The 9,221-nt window shown below is 40.8% G+C and overlaps 1 long non-coding RNA gene across 5 annotated transcripts in view; it reads left to right on the top strand.

The window, feature by feature from the left end:
• Positions 1 to 9,105, top strand: part of LOC103671668 — a 21,489-nt gene extending 12,384 nt beyond the window's left edge. For all 5 annotated transcript variants that reach the window (XR_570998.2, XR_570994.2, XR_570995.2 and 2 more), the window contains 2 exons: positions 7,616 to 7,822; positions 7,953 to 9,105. This is a non-coding gene — a long non-coding RNA (uncharacterized LOC103671668). The remainder of the gene's footprint in view (positions 1 to 7,615; positions 7,823 to 7,952) is intronic.
• Positions 9,106 to 9,221: the final 116 nt, after the last annotated feature.

The raw sequence follows: 9,221 nt of genomic DNA, 5'->3' as shown, positions 1-9,221 counted from the left end.
TCTCTTTCCCTTTTATCCCCAGAAATAACCATGATCTTGAGGTTGTTTATCATTCCTATTCATATTTTATACTTTCATTATATATGTTCACATCCAGATTCAATACAGCATTATTTTGGGCATACATATGTGCAGGTGTGTGTGTACTTAATGGTATCCCACTGTTCCTACCATTTACAACATTTTTTAGACTTAACATTGTTTTAAGGTTGATCCACATCCATACATAATAGATCTAGTTCATTCACTTTAATTTCTGCCTGGTTTTAAAGTATGGTGTGAGTGCTGAGTGGCTCAGTCCATTAAGCGTCTGCCTTTGGCTCAGGTCATGATCCCAGGGTCCTGGGATATGGTCCCGAATCAGGCTCCCTGCTCAGCAGGAAGCCTGCTTCTCCCTCTCCCTCTCCCCCTGCTCACACTCGCTCTCTTTCTCTCTTTTGCACATGCGCACACGTGTGCACATACCCGCTCTCTTTCTCTCAAGTAAATAAATAATAATTTTTTTTTAAAAATGAAGTATGGTGGCACATTGTAAAACTATGATTTGTTTATTCATTCTACTATTTGTGTATGGTAGGTTATTTCCACTTCTTGGGCCATTCTTTAATAAATTTCCTTTCTAAAATTTGTTTAAAATTCACAGACTTCCAAGAAAAAACAATCTGAGAGCTATATTAAGTAAAAAACAACTTTTTTGTATATTTCTTTTGTGTGTGAGAGAGCAACATGAAAGTTGTGGTCACTTCATTTTTCAAAAACAAGAACAGGAAACATAACACTTTTAAAGTAAATAACTCAAAAGCAAAGTATACAGTTTGGTTCGTTTCATGACCAGAAAAAGACCCATGAGTACTTTCAGTTTCTAAATTACACATTGTCTTTAATTATTTTAATTTTTTTCAATAAGCCTGCATTGCTCTAATAAACTAAAATCAAAGTTGCTTTTTTAAATAAATTATTTTCTTGTTTTTATATTTTTAATATAAGTATATCGTTTTTGCCCCAACACAGTGAAATTTTAATTGAATGCAAACTCCTGTTTGGTGGGATTTATTCTTTAGGTGTGAGATAAAGGTCCAAACTAATTCTACAAGTTCAAGGAGACAGCATGGTACTCACCCTCTTTTTTATTTGACCTGAGTATTGTGTGATCAGTTCACGTCCTGTTGGTAATTGTGACCCATCAAATGGCCTCTACCCATCTCATTACATCAGTTAGTCTTGAGGAGGTTGGATCTTATCCTGTAAAGGATGTTTTAAACATATTATTTATTTAACAGAGAGAGAGAGCACGAGCAAGGGGGAGCAGAAGAGGGAGAGGGAGAAGCAGACTCCTCACTGAACAGGGAGCCTGACTTGGGGCTCAATCCCAGGACCCTGGGATCATGACCTGAGCCAAAGGCAGACGCTTAACTGACTGAGCCACCAAGGCGCCCCTATAAAGGATGTTTTTAAGTGTTCTAAGAATACTTAGCTTTTCTGTAATGCATTTGGAGAAACTTTTAGGAACACGTGTAATACCAGTGACTGTAAGAGTGCCATCCATCTGCTACAAAGAAAACGATGTTTTAAGGGAATGGATATGATTGCCATTCTGTAATTCATTTAGAGAATTTTTTTTTAAACAAATGTAACAAAGGCACCTGGGTGGCTCAGTGGGTTAAGCATCTGACTCTTGATTTTGGCTCAGGTCATGATCTCGGGGTCGTGAGATCGAGCCCCGCATGGGGCTCCACACTAAACATGGAACCTGCTTAAGAATCTCTCTCTCCCTCTCCCACCCTCTAAAAAAAAGAAAAAAGAAAAAGATGATTATAAGAGCTGTATGCATGCTGCTTTGAGAAGAGTGTTATTTAAGGGAATCTGGGTGATAGGCATTCTGTGATGCACTTAAAAAATGTGTTTAATAAAACAGAGGTATAAGTGTGCTATATGCCTGCTACCTTGACAAGAGTATTATTCCAGAGTGATTTGAATAACTTGAGAGAGAAAGAGTTCAGGAAGACAACCCCATTGAGTTTTATGAACTCTGGGATCATCTCCCAGTTGTGCATGCATAAATCTGACCCTAAATAGCATACTATACGCATAGAACCACAGTGAGACAGACCATCACCAGGGCCCATACTGGCCACTGGGGGGCATATATGCAGCAGATCTGAATAGCACTGCAGACTTTTGGAAAGGGAACTGATGTTAAAAATACAATCCACAGTGGGTTAGTCAGATCTCATGACCTGAACCAAACCAGGTCAATCCCTGCTAACACAAAAAAATTAACATTTTCCATAGGCTTTAAATGGCATAACATCAAATGTCCAGATACAATCCAAAATTACTCGGTTTATAAAAAAAAATAGGAAATCTCAACTCACATGGGAAAAAAAACAATCAACAGACAACAATGCTGAAATGACATAGATGTTGGAATTATTTAAAAAAAAAGATATTAAAGCAATTATTATAAAAGTGTCATAAGTATGAACATTCTTGAAATGAATGAGAAGATGAAGTTTCAGTGAAGAAACAGAAAATTTAAAGATCCAAATGGTAATAACAGTAATCAAACAATTTTTAAATTACTGCATGGATTCTATTTGTTTCATATTGCTTCTGTAACAAATTACTACAAATATCGTGATTTAAAACAAAACAAACGTCGTATCTTACAGTCATGAGGATCAGACATCTGAAGTGAATCTTATGAGGTTAAAATCAAGATGTCAGCAGGGCTGCATTTCTTTTGGAGGCTCTGGAGAGGAATCCATTTCCTTGCCTCTTCCAGCTCCTAGAGGCTGCCTTCATTCTTTGGCTCATGGCCCCTTTCTCCAGCTTCAAAGCACATCACCCCAACCTCTGCTTCTGTTGTAGATCTTCTGTTTTGTCCCTCATAGTCCTGTCTTCTTTTTATAAGGATGCTGGTGATTACATTGGGCCCACCCGGATAATCCAGGATAACCTTCCTATCTCAAGATCCTTAACTCAGTCACATCTGTTATTCACAAGAAAGAGAAAAAAAAAATTGAAAAACTGAGCAAAGCTACAGGGGTCTATGAAAAAAATAATACAGGGGGTAAATCTAACATTTGTCATTAGAGTCCAAGAAAGAGAGGAGAAAGAATGTGGTGCAGAAAAAATATTTGAAGAAGTAATGGCTGAAATGCTCAAATTTGATGGGATACATAAAGCTACATATGCGAAAAGCTCAGTGAATCCAAAACAGGATTAGCCTAAAAAAAAACCAAAACAAACAAAAAAACCCAGCCTAGCCACATCATAACAGTTTCAAGACAAAGGAAAAAAACTTGAAAGCAGCATAGAAATGATACATTACTTACAAGGGAACAATAACTATGGATTTTGCATTAGAAACCATGAGGGCCAGGGGCACCTGGGGGGCACAGTCGTTAAGCGTCTAGACGCCTTCGGCTCAGGGCGTGATTCCAGGGTCCTGGGATAGAGCCCCACATCGGGCTCTTCCGCTGGGAGCCTGCTGCTTCCTCTCCCACTCCCCCTGCTTGTGTTCCCTCTCTCGCTGGCTGTCTCTCTCTGTCAAATAAATAAATAAATTCTTTAAAAAAAAGAAAGAAAGAAAGGAAGGAAGGAAGGAAGGAAGGAAGGAAGGAAGGAAGGAAGGAAGGAAGGAAAGAAGGAAAGAAACCATGAGGGCCAGAAGAAAATGGAACAAGATTTTAAAGTACAGTTGATCCTTGAACAACTTGAAGGTTAGGGATGCTAACGCCCGCACAGTCAAAAATCGATGTATACCTTCCGACTCCCCCAAAACGTAACCTCTAATAGCCTACTGTTGGCCAGAAGCCTTACTGATAACAGAAGCAGTCAGTTAACATCTATTTTGTGTGTTATATATATTATATAGTGCATTCTTAGAATAAAGTAACGTAGAGAAAAGAAAATGTTAAGAAAATCATAAGGAAGAGAGTGGAAGGGGGTGGGCAAAAGGGGTGAAGGGGAGTGGAAGTTACAGGCTTCCAGGTACAGAATGAATAGGTCACAGGAATGAAAGGCGCAGCATAGGGAATCTAGTCAATGGTATTGTAATAGTGTTTTTTGGTGCCAGGTGGTAGCTACACTTGTAGCGAGCACGGCATCAGGTATAGAGCTGTTGAACCATTGTGCTGTACACCTGAAACTAACATAACATCATGTGTCAACTATTCAAAAAAGAAAAAAGGAAGAAAGAAAAAAATCGTTAAGAAAGAAAAAATGCATTTATAGCACCATACTGTATTTATTGAAAAAGATTGCATCTAAGTGGACCCGCACAGGTTAAACCCATGTTGTTCAAGGGTCAGCTGTGCTACAAAGATCACATAATTCAACTGCTTCATTGTATTGATGTGAAAAGCGAGGTCTCTAGAAAGATGAAGTGACTGTCTTGAATCACAAGCTTCTTTAATTCTGTAACTTAATGTAATAACCACTTTTCTGCCATCACAGCTTCCTTGGCTTTTCTGAGCATGTGTCCATACACATTCCTTTAGCTGCAAATAACAGAAACCTGCTCTAACTAGCTCAAGCAAGAAGGGAAATAATTAAAAGAAGCTGGGGCCCCTGATGGAACTCAAGATCAGGAGTGCAAAGGAGCATCAAAAACAAACTAAAGTTGAAACAATGTGCTCTCTTCTTGTTTCTTTCCATTTTTGTTCACACTTTATCCTCACTCTTTCTTTGAGCGCAGACCATTTCCCCAGTCCATATGACCGAGAACTAGTAGCTGGTGAGATTTACATGTTGCAGGTCCAAATTCAGGCCCTCACTAGTCCCAGCTCCCAGAATATCTCAGAAGAGAGAAATGTTCCAACATGGCGTTTGATGTGTCCTCAACTGACTGTACTGTAGTCAGGGAGCCGTAGCAGGACTGTGTAAAGTGACCACTTGCATGCTATACCTGGGATTATGGGCGGAGGGTAATTTGAGGAAGTGAGTCAGAAAGTAAGTGGAATAGAAGCAGTAACAGCAGGCTTCCAGAACAAGTCTCTTGGCACACATTCCCCTATGGCTTGTAGCAAGGTGTTGAAACAGATTTCCTAGGTTTACTGATTTTATAAAATCTACTCATTTGTATATTTTGTCATTAGTTATATGAAGTTTTCCAGTTTTCTCTTTCACGAGAGTATTGAAATAAATCTTGTTATAATTTTGCATGGTGTTGGCAAGGAACGTTTACTCTTTTCTTCTCACATTTCCACCGAGGCAAGGGAACTTCTCCCCAGAAGGATATAGTCTCTGCTCCCTCTCCCTCTTCTGCAAGCAAAAAGGGATTTCACTGCCTGGTAAGACAGGCAGAATATGCTCTGGGTGCTCCCTCTTTGGAAATGGCCAGTCCTGCAGACTCATTCTGAGCAACTCCGTCCCCCCAAGGGAGACCCGGAGATGCCTGGCTATGTCAGGGACTGGGCTAGGTAAATTCAGTTCGGGGAGGATGTATTGGGAAGGGCATCTGGCTGAGATCCGAACCACCTTCTCTCACTCAGCTCTGCCAGTAACGAAGCTGCTCTTGATCCCCAGCTGTCCGATTCCTGTGTCTGCTTCTCCATCAGTTGCTGCTTCTCCAACCTTAACATGTAGTTGTTCATAGAAAAAAGAATTGTTCTTCTTTCATGGAGTCATATTACCACTCACAGCCTTTTATGATTTGTATAAGACATTTCATATTTTTCCTTGTAGATCACAGCTTTGTTCCCAATGGTCACATTTGCTGAATTAAGCACATCTAGATAAGCAAGGTACTCATGAGCTGACTTTGAAAGAACTGCTTGATTCTTACACACAAACTCTCCATACTCCGTCCTGTTTTTATATTATATTCATCTCCTCTCCTCCTTAGGAAAAGAAGCTTTTTTGAAGAACTGTCTTCTTTGTGGGATCAAATGCTATCTCATACTATCTTTAATGCATTTTTGTGGCCAGAAGTTCCTATGATTCTATATTTAAATTGATCTATCTTAATTCCCTTTATCTAATTCCTCAGATTCAAAGTCAGAAGACCCGGCTTTAAGCTCTGGTTCTGCCATCCACTAGCTGTGTGATCTCCTGGCTCCTTTTCCTTTTTTGTAAAGTAAGAGAGCTGGAGTAGATGGAGTAGATAATAATTGAGGTAGGGAAACTGAAAAGGCTTGGTTTGTGCTGTTTTCCTGCGAGGCCCTATTTACTCAACGTTCTGTATTTCACCTGGCATCTGAGTAAAAACCAGAGAAGCTACATTCCCACTCCAAGAGGGAAGCAAGAGAGTTAACCATTCTCTGAGTTTCATCCTTGGCCCCCAAACACCTGACAATGGCTAAGAAGAGCGGGATTCCAAACATGTTCTAGGACATTAGCTTCAAACAAACCTCAGCTGACGCTGGCATCAATGCTCCCTACCTTCAACAGTTGATGAAATAACACCTATCATTCACCTTTGATTGGACCCTACCCTGGATTCCTGAAGGAACACGTATCCAGGACCCCTAACCCCCAGCAACAATGAGACTAACTCTCCTTTCTTTTCCGAGTCTCCCAGACACTCCATCTGCTATTCTCTTGTCACTCACGCTATTCAGTGAACTCTGTTTTCACTTCCTCCTCACACTCATTTGACTTCTATGCAAAGCCAAGGAGCCTCTTGGCTGGGCCTGTGCGATCCCCCCTCTGGATCCTCGGACCCAGCCTGCCTGCTTCAATATCTCAGCTAAAGTCCCTTCCCAGTCTAACAACCTATCATTTAATATTTCCAATAATGTCATGCCGCGTCAGGTGGAAAGAGAATAAGAAGTTAGGATTCATATGGGGTAAAGGTCTAAGCTGCATTTATTCTTTAATAATCTATTAGTAGCTTACATAGTAAAGGAGGTAAAACTTCCTAAGATAACTTTTTCGAATACAGATAAGAGAAGCAGAGATTACAAACCTTTTTATCAAAGACTCCGCTGACATGGCCTGGAGGGCTCAAAGCACAAAGGAATAGAAAGGAAATTTCTTTTGCCCAGGGTGCAAACTAGGAGCCCAGAGAAGCTGCCAGCAGGGGTGGAAACTTAACTGGTTTCCAAGTATCATTAGGTATTTAGAAGGACAGAGGCCAAGAACCTTACAGTTGACCTTCGACTTGGGAGTAGGTAGGTGACAGCAATTAAGTACGTGTTTGTCTGAACCCCACCCTAAGCCTGAGACCTGATTCAGCCTCTGACTGCTTCCTGGAAACCAGGGACACCTGGGCAAACCTGAAGGACTCTGAACCTGGTTGGTCTACAAGAGAGGAGTTGAGACTGTAAGATTTGTTTGTTTTTAAGATCTATTCATCTGAGAGAGAGAAAGTGCACGCGAGCAGGGGGGTGAGAAGGGACAGGGGGAAAAGGAGAGAATCTCAAACAGACTCTCTGCCGAGCAGGGACCTCCCCCCCTCCAAAGCATGACTAAGACGAAATCAAGAGTGGGTCACTTAAGCGACTGAGCCACCCAGGCACCCCAAGATTTGATATTTTTATTAGGACTGCTCTTCCATTATAGAATACAAAATTGAAAAATACAGAACATAGAAAAACATGCCAAATCCTACCATTTAGTTAAAACCACTGTTGATGTCTTGATGTGTTTCTTTTCTTTTTTTTTTTAGGTAGGCCCCACACTGGGTGTGGAATCCCACATGGGCCCAAACGCACGACCCTGAAATCAAGACTTGAGCTGAGATCAAGTGTCAGAAGCTTAACCGACTGAGTCACCCAGGTGCCCCTTGGTGTGTGTCATTTATCCATTGATTCATTTAAAACAAATATCATTTAAGGCCTCTGGTGCGCAGTGTGAAGCCCTGAGGAATCCTGAGGTAAAGTCAACAGATACTTTCTAGAGCCTGTAGCTTCCCTTCCAATCTTTTCTCAGTATTTTTTGTACAGGCAAAAGTGTTTGAAACTTCTCTCAAATTACAGAAACTGTTCCATCTCTCTCTTCTGTAGTCCCTGCCCCTTGACAGACCCTGTTGAACATCATCCAGGACCACTTCGTGCTTGGACTGACGCACTCTGGTGACTGTGGCCGAAGCTGGTGGTGGCCCGTATCACCCTGGCCCCTCTGAGACCACCTGCAGCTGCAGTGGACAGTTCCCAACATGCTGATGGCATCCCCGCTCCACGTTCTCAAACCTGATTCTTTCCCACTCTCAAGTTTTCTGAAATCACTTATTAACAAAGTCTTTGCTCCCATGCATGTCATTGCTCTGTGTGTCAAGCATAGCTGACAGCCATGACCTTTGGCAGCCATCCTAGCAAGGGGACAGTTGAGGTGGTGGTGGAAGTAGAAATGTATCGAGGCTAGGGTTTTACCCTATGTCTTGTGTGTATGTGTGTGTGTATGTGTGTGTGTGCACACATGTGTGTGTTTATGCACGTATGTATGTTCGTGTGTATATGTGTGCATGTTTAAATCTACTCTTCCTTTTTTTAATTAGGAAAATACATGCCTATGTTTAGAAAAAATATGTATCAAACAGACACATCTGCACCCTTAATCCCCTTCCCCAGAAGCAACAGTTGCCAACGTTCTGATGTGTTTTTCCAGAAATATTCTAGGTATAAAAAACACAGATATTGAATATTGATTCCCCTTTTTATGTAAAAGGCAGCATAATATAGACTTTACACTTCACCATATATATTGAACTCCACTCCAAAATAGAGTTACTTCACTTTTTCTCCACAACAATGTTCTGTTGTTTGGAAATGTCCCTTCTGAATGGACATTTTGGTTGTTTAACTCATTGGCTGTCACGAAAACAACTCTGCCTCGAACATCCTTGTACACACGCTTTTGTATGCATGTATCACTACCCTTTGTCAGCACCGAATATAATCAGTAGTTTGTCTTTTGATAATTAGTAGGTGACAGTATTTTCTTATCTCATTTTTTTTACTTTTTTCTTTTTTGTTTTCTTATTTTTGTCTTTGTCTTTTTTGTTTTCAGTTTTATTTTCTTATTTCAATGTGAATTTTTTATATGTTTATCAAACTGTTGATATTTTTCAGTAAACTGACCTTTTCTAATTTTTGCCCATTTTCTATCTTAGTGATGTAAGATAAAAAATTCTTATGTTGGGGCGCCTGGGTGGCACAGCGGTTAAGCGCCTGCCTTCGGCTCAGGGCGTGATCCCGGCGTTATGGGATCGAGCCCCACATCAGGCTCCTCCGCTATGAGCCTGCTTCTTCCTCTCCCACTCCCCCTGCTTGTGT

Source organism: Ursus maritimus, unplaced genomic scaffold, assembly GCF_017311325.1.
Source record: "Ursus maritimus isolate PB19 unplaced genomic scaffold, ASM1731132v1 scaffold_6, whole genome shotgun sequence".
Lineage (NCBI taxonomy): Eukaryota > Metazoa > Chordata > Mammalia > Carnivora > Ursidae > Ursus > Ursus maritimus.
This window is presented reverse-complemented; position numbering and strand designations above follow the sequence as displayed.